Below are 14,822 nucleotides of genomic sequence, written 5' to 3'. Positions count from 1 at the left end.
CGTCAGATGAGGATGTATAAAACAAGGTTGAATACCTCGTTGCGGTGTATGGTGCTATAAAAGAAGATTGGCGATAATCTATCATTGATTACTTGTGTTATGGGATACTTACAGAAGATCCAAGGAGAAAGACTGGCATTCATCGTCGTGCACCTCACTTCCTTTGCTACAAAGACACACTGTACAGAAGATGTTTGGGAGAGGAATAAACAATTCAAGCTTTGCAAGAAGCGCACTCAGGAGTTTATAGATCACATCAGTTTGGACCGAAGCTCCATTTTCATATTAAAAAGATGGGATATTATTGGCCAACGATGGTGAAAGATTGCTTGGATTATGCTAGAAGATGCAAAGCTTGTCAATTCCATGCAAATTTCATACATCAACCTTCAAAGGTACTACATCCAACTGTAGCATCTTGTCCGTTTAATGCTTGCGGAATGGATGTTGTTGGTCCACTATGAAAATCTTCTGGTGGATACTTATAGGCCGCGGCAGATTACTTCTCAAAGTGGGCCGAAGTTGTTGCTCTTAAGGAAGTAAAGAAATAAAATATTACAAACTTCATCCGAGTGAATATCATCTACCATTTTGGAATCCCTCAATATATAGTAACCGACAATGATAAGCCATTCGATAATAAGTTGATGAAAAAAATTGTGATCTCTTTGGCTTCAAGCAGCGTAAGTCTTCTATGTACCATGCTGTCGTCAATAGTCTATCTAAAGTATTTAATAAGACTTTATGCAATCTATTATAGAACGTTGTCTCCAAGTCCAAGCTAGATTGGTATGAACGAATGGAAGAAGCTCTATGGGCATATAGGATGACTTACCACACACTCGCATAAGCAACCCCATACTCACTTACTTTTGGAGTTAAAGCAGTCCTACCACTTGAGCGTCAAATACCTTCTTTGAGACTGGATATTCAACAAGGGCTCACCGATAAAGAAAATGCTAAGTTGCGTCTTGCGGAGTTAGAAGATATTGATGAGAAAAGGTTGGAGGCTCAACAAAATCTTAAATATTATCATGCCCGACTATCTCGTTCTTTCAATAGAAGGGTTCACTTGAGGTGTTTCTAAGTTGGAGATCAAGTCCTTGCAATAAGAAGGCCCATTATTACTTCTAGTAAGTCTGGGGGCAAATTCTCCCCAAAGTGAGATGGACCATATGTTGTACAAGAGGCATATTCAAATGGTTCTTACAAGCTTATTGATACAGATGACGTAAGGATTGGCCCTATTAATGCCAAGTTCTTAAAGAAGTACTAACCTTAAAAGGAGATGATACTCCTTAAGGCATAAGTATAAACTACATGTACACTCCTGGCCCGCAAGAGTATAAACTGTGTACGGCTAAAGAAAAATAATAAAGAAGTCCGCTAGGTTGAAAAGCTCGAAAGAGGTGGCCTAGGCAAAAGTTAGGATGCAAAAAAAATGCTCACATAGAACTACGTTGTGACTTGATCCTCTTTACTGAGGTACGTAGGCACTCTGAATTTCATTCTGAGTTCAGTTAATAAGTGTCAAAAAAAAATGTTCCTGCAGTATCTACCATATGGATACCAAGTATGAAACTATTCTAATTAAATTTTAGACTTACTCTAAATATTTGTGACTCAATGGGGGCAACCCGTCAAAAAAAAAAAGAGTTCCTTCAATGAGATTTGAAATGCTAAAGTTCTCCAAGTCTACAACTAGAAGGATCTAAAAATTTTCATGCCTTAAGGTAAACAAAATTTATTTCTTTGCACCTTAACCGGGCCTCTAACGAGTTTATCCTTAAAGGATATTGAAATTTTCATGCCTTAAGGTGGACAAGATTTGTCCCTTTGAACCTTAAGATTACCTCTCACGGGTTTATACTTAAAAGGATATCAAAATTTCTATGTCTTAAGGTGGACAAGGTTTGTCCCTTTGTACCTTAAGTTGACCTCTCACGGGTTTATCCTTAAAAAGATATCAAAATTTCCATGTCTTAATGTGGACAAGATTTTTCCCTTTGCACCTTAAGCTGGCCTCTCACAAGTTTATTCTTAAAGGATATCAATTTTCCATACCTTAAGGTGGACAAGATTTGTCCCTTTGCACCTTAAGATAGCCTCTTACGGGTTTATCCTTAAAGGATATTAAAATTTCCATGCCTTAAGGTGGATAAGATTTGTCCCTTTGCATCTTAAGCTGGACTCTCACGAGTTTATCCTTAAAGGATATCCAAATTTCCATGCCTTAAGGTGGACAAGATTTGTCCCTTTCCACCTTAAGTTGGCCTCTCACGGGTTTATCCTTAAAGGATATCGAAATTTCCATGCCTTAAGAGGGACAAGATTTGTCCCTTTTGCACCTTAAGCTGGCCTCTCACAGGTTTATCCTTAAAAGAATATCAAAATATTCATGCCTTAAGGTGGACAAGATTTGTACCTTTACACCTTAAGCTGACCATCGAAAAGGGCCCATACTTACTAATAAGAATCGAGTTACGTTAATAAATAAGAAAATAATGCGGAAGCAAAAATACTAAGATTAAAGGCAAGAAATTAAAGATAGGCAAAATTGGAGAATAAAATCCCCAATTTCGAGGTTAAGTGCTAAGAATCCTAATTGATCTTAGTATTCAAAATTAGCAAGTTAAGACTAATTATGATACTAATATAGTCAATTCAAGAACTTAGATCAAAAGTGATCTAGACCCCTATTTCAAAGAAACTAAAGACGGCAATTAGTATAAGATTAATCACCCTCTTTAATTAACTTTAATAGAAACCAAAGATATAAAATTAAGAATTAATTTTACCTCCTAAAGAATCTTTCTTATAGGGTTGCAAGATAAATCCCATGTAGCCACACACAAAGGTGTAAATAAGAGAAACTCTCAATTAATAATAATGTTTTCTAATTGAAAATAATAAAATTCATCCCTATATATAGGGAAAAAAACCTATCCCAAATAGCATGGGATTGGAATCTACCTTTATCAAATCTAACTAGGACTAGAAAAAAGCTATCCCAAATAGATTAGGATCTACTATTATCGATATAACAAATAAAATCCTACTAGGACTAGGAAAGCATGTAAAAATAATACCAAAAATTCTCTCCTAAGAAAATAAGGAAAAGTTTTCAAATTTACTCACAACCCATATGGGCTCAATCTTCTTCCTTTTGGGCTTGGACTTGAATCATGAAATATGTGTAGCACTTTGTCCATTCTTCTCTATAGTTCTTGGACTCATTCTTGGGCTCTTCTTCCATCATAAGCATCTTCTTGATTTCATTGAAACCCCTCAATCTTAATGCAAGTGAACTAGCTTGGATGCTATCATTCCTCTCTTCTTGAAAATAATCCATCCTCGAATTTGAATCTCGCATAATCAAGATGACATACAATAGTAAACAACATCCATTACTTAAAAACAACAATGGTAGGTCAAAACAAGATAGTGATCATGTGTCCACTTAACCCAATTAATCCTTGAATGTATAAAATCACCTTTATAAAGCATGTGGACATCGTCATCCCAACAGAAAATTCTCTTAATTGTATGAGCACAACAAAATTCACGTATGGATAATATCGGAGATGATATGTGCTTCTACAATTTAACTCTATCAATAAAGTACTGTAATGGGCTTGCCAAAGACGACATAACATCTAAAGAATATGCATCAAATTGAACACTTTTATGATATAGTCAAGCATCCTCAATTATACTTCTCAAATATTTTCCCATGTACCTATTCATATCAACATAAGAATTAAGAGTGTAGTTCATCATCTCAAAAAAGATTTTAGGTGTTCTAGCAATCCTAAGAATGTGAATAAACCAATCATACATACCTTTGGTCTTATATGGAAAAATAACAACACCTCATTCTATTTGCATGAGCGTTAGATTCACAACTGTATTTTTGATCTTTTTGTCACGAGTCTTATCTTGGAAAGATCCAAAATAATTCTCTTTACCTTTATACTTCTCATCAACATGCACTTGCTCAATAGGATATTTAGTTTGGACCACCTTAGGAATAAGTTTTTTCAGTGATGATTTTTTAATGTAAATATTCCCATGAGTATCTGCAAAAGAGTCAAAATAACTAGAAGAAGTGGTAGGAATATTAGAGTTAGAATAAGAAATAATCTTATTCAAACTCTCTTGTTTTTCTCTCTCTACCTCACAACCATCCCTCTCTTTTTTATTCACGTGATCGTCTCTCTTTTCTTTTCTCTTGACCTCAATTGATAGCTTATTCTCTCCACACAACACAACCTCTTCATTTTTCTCTCTTTGAATGTCAACGTGCACTCCCTTACTCCTTTCACTATTTTCTCTCTCAAAATCTTTCATTGCTTCTTTCACACATTTCTGATCTTCATAAACTTGGAATGGAGTTAAAGGTACAAGTTCATATTTTCTTTTGTTTAGCTTAAAAGAAACTCTATTCTTCCCCCTATCATAAATTACATTCCTATCAAACTGCCAGGGATGCCAAAGCTTGATATGGCAATCTTGCATTGGAATTACATCACAAAGAACATTATCAGAGTACCTTCCAATGGAGAAAGAAATCATGCATTGGTTAGTCACCTTAAGTTCACCGAAATTATTGTGTTTGATGCATGTAAGTTTTAACTTCTCCACCACGTAAGAACTTATCCTATTAGCATCACTTTCAAAATCAATAATCATAGAGCAAATATTATCCTTTGTCCCACACCTTGTATGAAAAATACTTCTCCTTAAATCAGTTATATTCACCTGATTAGGTGGGTTTTGGGTGACCTCTAATGCATCAAGTCGAGCAGAAATCCTTCTAAGTGACTCGGCTATGTCGACTTTTTGAGTCCCAGCATCAGTATCTTTTTTAGACATCTCCAAAATTTAAAGAAAAAACTCTCAATTTGACCCTTTTTTTATCTCACCCTTTCTTGCCCTTTTTCCACTCAAATTATTACCTTTGACCGGATCCTTTAGGATTTATATATACAACCCTATTAGCAACAAATTTTTAGAAGTAAGATGTAGAAAGAAAAGAATTTATCAATGCCCAGATAAATTGGGTTTGATGAGACAAGAAAAAAAGATCAATTGTGTAAATAGAAAAATTTTCAAATTTCCCCTCTTCTTGAATTTTCCTTGTTGATGTTGGAAATCAAGAAACACAAAAAAAATATGATTTTCTTTTTGATAATACCTTAATTTTCAAACAGATAAATTTTTTCTCTTTTTTATTACATTTTTTCTCTTTTTCTTTTTTGGCTATGTAGCTTAACAATGAAAAAAATATTTTTTTGAGTGTTTTTTTTTTGTTGAAACTCCCAAGATTATCAAGAATGAAATCTTGATAGAATCGCTTTGATACCACTTGATATGAATTGGGTTACGTTAATAAATAAGAAAATAATGTGGAAGCAAAAATACTAAGATTAAAGGCAAGAAATTAAAGATAGGCAAAATTGGAGAATAAAATCCCCAATTTCGAGGTTAAGTGCTAAGAACCCTAATGATCTTAGTATTCAAAATTAGCGGATTAAGACTAATTACGATACTAATAGAGTCAATTCAAGAACTTAGATCAAAAGTAATCTAGACCCCTATTTCAAAGAAACTAAAGACAACAATTAGTATAAGACTAATCACCTTCTTTAATTAACTTCAATAGAAACCAAAAATATCAAATTAAAAACTAATCTTACCTCCTAAAGAATCGTTCTTATAGGTTGCAAGATAAATCCCAAGTAGCCACACAAAAAAGTGTAAATAAGAGAAACTCTCAATTAATGATAATATTGTCTGATTGAAAATAACAAAATTCATCCCTATATATAGGGAAAAAAAACTTATACCAAATAGCATGAGATTGGAATCTACCTTTATCAAATCTAACTAGAACTAGAAAAAAGCTATCCCAAATAGCATGGGATTAGGATCTACTATTATGGATATAATAAATAAAATCCTACTAGGACTAGGAAAACATGTAAAAATAATACTAAAAATTCTCTTCTAAGAAAATAAGAAAAAGTTTTCAAATTTACTCACAACCCATATGGACTCAATCTTCCTCCTTTTGGGCTTGAACTTGAATCATGAAATATGTGTAGCACATTGCTCGTTCTTTTCCATAGTTCTTGGACTTATTCTTGGGCTCTTCTTCCATCATAAGCATCTTCTTGATTTCATTGAAACCCATCAATCTTAATGCAAGTGGACCAGCCTGGATGCTATCACTTAGAGAAGACCATCGCATAAATGCATCAGTAAAAGGGCCCATACTTAAAGAAGGCTATTGCATAAATGAATTGGTGAAAGGGCTCATACTTAGAGAAGACCATTGCATAAATGCATCAGTAAAAGGGTCCATACTTAGAGAAGACCATTTCACAAATGCATTGGTGAAAGGGCCCATACTTGAAGAAAACCATGCATCTTCAAGCAAAAAAACTTTCGGACTTAAGGTGACGGAGGCAAAGTTAAACTCTCACACCTTAAGCCGATGTCCATCGTCTTCAAGCAAAAATATTTTTGGACATAAGGTGATGGAGGCAAAGTTTAACTCTCGCACCTTAAGCCGATGTCCACCGTCTTCAAGCAAAATAAATTTGGACTTAAGATGACTGAGGCAAAGTTAAACTCTCGCACCTTAAGCCGATGTCCACTATCTTTAAGCAAAACTTTTTGGACTTAAGGTGACGGAGGCGAAGTTAAACTCTCGCACCTTAAGTCGATGTCCACCGTCTTCAAGTAAAATTGTTTGGACTTAAGGTGACGGAGGCGAAGTTAAAATCTCGTACCTTAAGTCGATTGTTGCATATTGCTATCTGTTTCAACTCTCCAAAAGCAAAACAAAAAAAAAAAGAGAAAACAAGAAAGTAAAAACACAAATAGAAAGGATGTTACTTGTCAGAGCGTTGTGATCTTAAAAGTTGTATATCACCAACTTGGATTGAGATAAGATACCTTGATGAGAATAAAGCCCTTAAAATATAGTTTGAAACAATCAAAACACTCTTTGGTGGTGATGGTTCCACATCAAGTTATAAATTATTTGGTGACGCGACGCAAATCTGGAATCCTCTGTCAAACAACATATAAGATCACCTTCAAACAAATCATCCAGAACAATCTAAGAAGTTTTAAAATCCAAATTTTGGATATGTTATAAATGCATGTTCAGGCATCTATAAGATCAAGCGAATCATAATTTCGATACTCTCACATTGAGATATAATTTTTTTGATGATGTCGCGTAAATCTGAAATTGTTGATGCATCAAAACTCAATGTTGATTTCGGGATAACGCCTGAAAATATCTCTATTGTATTAATTATAATTTTGGATATGTTATAGATATTTGTGTCTAGTTTCAGGAGAAGTAAGTGGCTTGTGATTTCATCCTTCCTAGTTCAAAATATGAAATTTTTAGTAAAGACACGCAGATCTGAAATTTTCAGCATAATAAAATTCAGGACTAACTTCAAAAAATTATCGAGAATTATATTGAAGGAATTTGAAGCTGAATTTTCGATATGTTATAGATCTCGAAGTCTAGTTTCTGAAATATGAAACAGTTCGTGATTTTAGTATTCGTAAAATTAGATATGAATTTTCTACCACTAATATGTTGTACTGAAAAAAGTGACAAAAATAAGAGAAAAGTAGAATGGAAAGAAATTACCTAAATATTGTTGATGGCTTGAAAACCCCACAATTGATATTGAAAAAGTGGGGAAACTACCTCCTTTTATAGAGTTGTAGGATGGATGTTTCCTTCTTTAATATAAATTCAGATTGGAATAACTTTCATCTCTAAATTCAAATTGAAGATTCTTTCCTTCTCCAATATAAATTCAGATTGGAATAACTTCCATCTCCAAATTCAAATTGGATATTGTTTCCTTCTCCCATACAAATTCAAATTGGAGGTTATTTTCTTCTCCCATACAAATTTAAATTGGAGATTGTTTCCTTCTCCCATACAAATTCAAATTGGAGGTTATTTCCTTCTCTCATACAAATTCAAATTGGAGGTTGATTTTCTTCTCTCATACAAATTCAAATTGGAGGTTGTTTCCTTCTCCCATACAAATTCAAATTGAAGGCTCTTTCCTTCTCCAATCTAAGTTCAAATCGGAAGAGTTTTATTCTTGATTAAGTAAGGCGATGAAAAAATCTTTGAAAATTTATTTGAAATTGGATATCATGCCTCACCAATGGGTCTTAAGTGTAGAGATTCATGAAAAAAATAAGAGAGTTTTGAGAGGCAATATCAATATGATTCGGCTTTAAATTTTTGAATTAGGTATTCATATGTATGAAAATCATTGAAGCACGAAGAAAACATGCTTAAATAATCATACTTCAATACTAGTCTCTAAAATATTAAATGTCTCGACAAGTCTAGAAGTAGGGGGCATTTGTGGGTGATGCAATTTTATTAAATTTAAATCCGTACAAAATTTAGATTATATTAAATTCAAAATATATTAGTTCCAAATAAATATTGTGGATTAATATAATTGTATTAATTATTTAAGTCCAAACATATATGGGCTTAATTAAAATCCAATTTTTATTGGGCTAACCCATTGATTTGGGCAACAAATGATGAGCCCACTTTAATAAGCCCAAGATATTGTCATATTCTAGAGGCCCAAATAAGCGTCACGTGTCAAATAATATGGCATGCCAAGTCAAGTGAAGGAGCCAACAGGACCATGCCACATATTAAAATGATGCAGCAGACCCATAAAATAAAAGCCCATAAAAAAGCATCACATCACTTAAATCTGATTGGTCAAAGGAAGTCATTCATCATGACTCTTTCTTTCCTACAACTATAAATAGGGGTCTCATAATTCAGAAAAGAACCCCCAAAACTCGAAAAAGAACCAAGAGAAAGCTTATGGATCAAACGCCGCAATTTTTCTAAAAAGCTCAAGCATTCAAATCAAGTTCATCAAAATTCAAGATCAAGACCGCAATATTCAAGAAAAAGCTCAAAAGCCCTTGAATTCAAGCACAAGTCAAGATCAAGACCCTCAAATTAACAAATCAAGTTCAAATTCAAGATCAAGCTTTAAGCCCTTGAATTTATATTTGAAAAGGCGAATCAGAGGATTCATAGAGATTATAACACTCGCATTGAAATCAATAAATTGATTGTTGCAATATATTTTTTCTTGTCTCCAATTATTTATTTTTCGATCTCGAGAATTTTATTGTTCAACAAATATACTAGCATCTTCAATGAACATATGAAAAATAAAAAAAAAATGATCTTAAATCATTCTTTATTATTTGCTTTAGAATTATTTTTTACATCAAGAATTTTTTTTGTAATATTTATTTACTTTAAGGTGCATTGATTTTGTAGATATCTTGAAAATGGATGATGATGATAATATATATAGACAGCTCATGATTTGAATTTTCAAAGGTAATTAATTTCACGTGATAATTTTTAATTTTGAATGATATAAATTGTTGTAGCTATTCATTCTTATTTTTTTTTCTTTTAACGAACTTTTCTTTATCTACGTTTATGATATGATATGTAGTTTATCAAACTTTACAATAAAGAAAAAAATAGTATGATGAAAACCATAGTTAAATCTGGCTGTGAAAAAATTCAATAATGGGCAAAGAGACACAACAAGAGCAAAGAAGAGAACGAGCAAACGTTTCTCCAAATGTATTCACAATAAGGAAGAGTTGATAAGCATTTCTCCAAAAGTATTCAAGAATGAAGTAAAATTTAAATGTATAGTACAATCCTTGAGTCTATTTGGAAGGACATACGAACCATGAGGTTTGGCTAAATTAAACTCACCTCTTGAGATTAGTTTTAAAAAAAAAAATTAAAAAGGTGGAATTGAGAATATTCATTATTATATGGGAATAATTTCATTTTTGGTTAATTTTTTTTCATCTTATATATATTTAACATTACTTGAATTAAGTAGTAGTGGTTGATAGATGTTCTCACCAAGGTAAGTTAAAGTTGTTAGGCGTTATGCTTTAGTTCTGTTAAATATGTGTTAGAATTTCTCCAAAAGTAATCACAGTACGAAAGTGTTCATAAACTTTTTTTCAAAAGTATTCATGAATAAAGTAAAAATTCAACGTACAACACAATTCTTGGGTCTACTTGGCAAGACATACGAAGCACGAGGTTGGCTAAATTGAATTACATCTTCAATATATTAAATTCATTAACCACTTGAAACTTCTGGTGGTAAAATATATATGTGCTTACAATAAAATCATATGTTTTGAACATTTTGCACTTCATTAAAAACCTTCATATTAGATAAAATTGTCTAATTTTAAATATTTAAAAGTTAAACGTCTCGCACGTGCGACTAAACTAGTAAATTGTCAAAAATGGGAGTTGAATGTGTTCGAAGAGGAAGGGAGGAGCAATATCACCATATTTAAATTAAAAGATAAAAAAAAAAAAAAAAACTTACATAAATTCCGACTAGTTTATTCATAATTAATACTATCTCAAATTTTTTTCAAAATTTCATGAAATTTCAATTTTTCGTTTTTCAGATACATAATATTAAAAGAGATACATTTTAAGAATCAATTAATTCGCTATAATTATGAAAAGTAATGATAATTAACACAATTAAAGAGTAATTTACTCTTCATATGTTTTAATTAATAGATAAATTAAAAGATTTTAATTGTTCTTGTTCCAAATTAACATTCCTAAATACTACAGAAAAAGTAAAATCAAAGCTACTATAAGAGTCCCGTAGAAGATGACCAAGTTCTCCCCCACAAACCTAGCTAAAGATATCTGCAGCAGTACAAAAGAAGAATTAATATTTAGACAATGAAATTGGAAATCGAAAAAAAAAAAACAATTGTCTGCAGCTGCTAACATAGCCAATTGGTGCAATTTTTTTAAAAAAAAAATCTTCAAAATTATCTTTAAATTTGGCATTATACGAATTGCCAAACCTTAGAGGATGTTGTGGGATCTCATCAATTACATATTTCATATCCTGAAAAAGAAATACAAATATTGATTACTCATTTAAAACGTATCATGATAAGACATGAGATATCAGTATAAAAAGGGACATTTGAAATACATAACTATAAGAGATACAAAATATGTATCACGTGCAAATATACATATTTTTAAAAGAGATACAAATAAAAACATTCTAACTATATAAATATATATGAAAGAGATACATATCAAAGAAATATATTAGGCGTAAAGATACAAGAATATCCACATGCAATATACATATACAACTAAGCTAAATTATGTATCTTTAGTTTAAAAACATCTATCTCAAATTAAAAAAACTCAGATTACAAAAATGATAAACCTTTGATAAAATGTCTCTCGATGTGATTTCAACAGAAATAACTTCGGTAAGTCGTCGAAAAATAACTCTGGCAACTCACTTCGACGAAGTGGGTTAACGGAGTTCATGGAGTTTCATCCTAAGTTATCTATTGAATTGTTGTTTATTGGGTTAAGGATTGTCGGTGATCGGAGACACCGTACACCGCCTTCGTTTCTTGTTTCTTCGGTGGATACTCCAACGGAGGAAGGGATGAGAAAGTTTTCTGAAAAATACTTTGAAGGAGAAGGGGGTTAGACATTAATGGTATTAAATTAGTGAAGAGAAGATATTAAGGTAAATTTTTAGAGCAATAAATATATCCTAATTTTTAGGGTAAAAATTATGTATCTGCAGATTTAAAGAGAGTATGTAAATAAGGGATATTTATAATTTTTATTACCTGAAATTGTTTTTGGTAATTTAAATATCTTGAGTTGTGATTTTATGAAATTTTTCATAAAAAAATATATGCAACAACTAAAAAATAATTTCGGATAATGGTGATTGGGCTTGGAATTCCCCTTTTCTAATCTAACTAGATATGCATGGCCCGTGATATAAACTACAAAAATAGCATACTTAAGACTTAAATTATAAAAAATAGCAACACTTTAATGAAATTATATTGTGTAGCAAACATAATATTACTTTAAGTGTGGTCCCCCACTTACTACCTTTGAGGAGTTATCATGTATAGAACTCTCTTTTTCATGCCACTTCTTTTTCTCTTTCCTTTAACTGATTTTTTAATTTAACTTTTATTGATTGAAATCTTTTAGATTCCTCTTTCAATTTTTTTCTTTCCCCTAAAATACTCTTATTTAAATTAATAGATTTCTTTTTCAAATCAAACTCAATTATGAATATTTTTATCTTCATGACATTCAAAATTTTAAAATATCACTCTCTTATGTCTCTAACTTTTTTATCTTGCTAGTTTTTTCATTTTTTTCGTTTTATTTTTAATTTAATTTTTTTCTTTTCCATTTTTTTCATTCCACTTTATTTTCTCTCTTCTACTTCTCTTTTTTTCGTTTTTTCCTTTTTTTTTTCTTTTTTTCTTTTTTTCTTTTCTTATTTTTTCCTTTCTCATATTTTTTTCGTTTTCTTCTTCTTTTTTTATTTTTTTCACTTTTGTGTTTGCACTTTTATTTCTAGTTTCTATTTCTCTTTCTTTTTTTTTTCCTTTTTACTTCTTTTTTTTCAGGTTTTTATTTTTCGTTTGTCTTTTTCTTTTTCTTTTTTTTTTTTTAATTTTCTTACTCTTCTATCTGGTACTTTGAATTAAAAGGGACAAACAAGTTTCCCAATTAACTTAAAATGATTTAATGTTGTTTGATATCGATTTTATGTTTTTAATAATTTTTTTGTCGATTTTGTTTTCAGCAAATAGTTTTTTGAATATTTAGTATATGAATTTTTAAAAAATAAAGGCGATTGTACTATTTCATCGAATTAGATGAAAATCAAACTGATCGAGTTATTATTTGTTCAAACTATTTTTGATACATTAAATAGTAATAATTTTTTTTTGAATTTTATCAAATTGTATAGTCGATTAATATGTTTGTATATTCGGAATAGTGAAATTGTAATCTACTGATTTTTATCTGTATATATTATTTTCGATTGTATATGTTGATTATGTTTGTATATTTACAGGTCTGCATATGTATTGTTTAGTTTCTGCATATGTATTTTTTTATTCGGCATATGTATTTTACAGGTTCCATATGAATTCATAGGTCATTATATGTATTTTTCATATTTTTTAACTTTGTATATGTATTTTATGTAAATCTATACATATATCTTTCATAACACATATGAAAATACCTTTTTTATTGAAATCAAATACATATATATTTACATAGAACTTTTAGCAAGTACATATACATAATTGTACATGTATTAGTTATTTGTAATGTAGCTATATCTTTTTTTACTATACATTTACCCAGATATGTATTGTTATTTACATACAATACTTCAAAAATGGTCACATTCATACAATACATTTTCAGTATTTTGATTACCTATATGTATATAGTTGTCATTTTTGTTATAGAGATTTTGTGTTCTATATGTTTATATATGCATATGAGTTATATATAAATTTCTGTAAATACATATGTAGGTATATAGATATATATGTTTTGTACTGTGAATACATATGCAGATCTGTATATATATTTATTTTATATATTTTTTTAAATATGTATATATGATATAGATATTTGTCTTTTAACAATAAAAGTTAGAGATAGAAAACTAAAAAAAAAAACACACAAAAAAAAAAGAAAGACAAAAACAAAAATGAAAAATTCAAAAAAAGGGAGTGAAAAAGAAAAAAATAGAAATGTAAAATAAAATAAATAAAATAAAAAATAACAGTAGAAAAAAGAGGAAGAAAACAAGAAATAAAAATATGAGAAAGGAAAAAAATAAGAAAACGAAAAGAAAAATATAAAGAAAAAAAATGAAAAAGAAAAAAATGAGAAATAGAAGAGAAAAATAAAGTGGAGAGAAAAAATGATAAAAGAAAAAGAAATCAAAATTAAAAAAATAAATAGAAGTTAAAAATAGAAGTGTAAAAATAAAAACGAAAAACAATAAAAAAAAAGAGAAAGAAAATGAAAAAAATAAAAGAAAAAAAAAACGTAAAAAAAAAAAAAAAAAAAAAAAAAAAGAGTGAATGAAAGAAAAAAAATGATAATGATACTTTATTTTGAATTTTTGAAGATTATAATATTCATATTTGAGTTTGATTTGAAAAAATAATCTACTAATTTAAATAAGATTAATTTATGGAAAAAGAATCTACTATTTTAAATACATTGAATAATTATTCCTTATTTAACTCAACTGATTTGAGTAAAAAAAGGATAGTAAATCTTGTTGTATATGTATTTTAATAGCAATACTTTTATAAAATACAAAATACAAGTTGTTATTTAATGTAATTATAAACAATTGCTATGAAATTCTTAATTATGAGTTTAAGTTTGTTACTTTTGAAATTCGCCCTATTTTTATTTCAACTTATGTGATGTAAATAAAATTTAGATAATTAACCATTAAACTAATTAAGTTTTTAATTATTATGATTTATGATATTTTTTTTACTATTTCAATTTAAGTGTCAATGATATAATTTCGCGAGCCAGCCAAATATTTTATATTTTTAAATTTTAAATTTTTAAAATTGTTAATTATCTGATTTATAATATTTTTTACATAATTATTCAATAAGATATGAATATCTTCTTCGTCTCAATTTATGCGGCATAGATAAAATTTTGACAATCAGTCAAATTTTAAAATATTTTTGTTAATTATTATTATTTACAGTATTTTTTTTTTAATTTTCAAATAATATATGTTGTTCTGTCTCATCCCAATTTATATGACACTGATATAATTTTGATAGTCAATTAATTTTTT

The sequence above is a fragment of the Capsicum annuum genome, chromosome 5, assembly GCF_002878395.1.
Source record: "Capsicum annuum cultivar UCD-10X-F1 chromosome 5, UCD10Xv1.1, whole genome shotgun sequence".
NCBI lineage: Eukaryota > Viridiplantae > Streptophyta > Magnoliopsida > Solanales > Solanaceae > Capsicum > Capsicum annuum.
The sequence above is the reverse complement of the archived record's forward strand: the minus strand, read 5'-3'. Positions refer to the sequence as shown.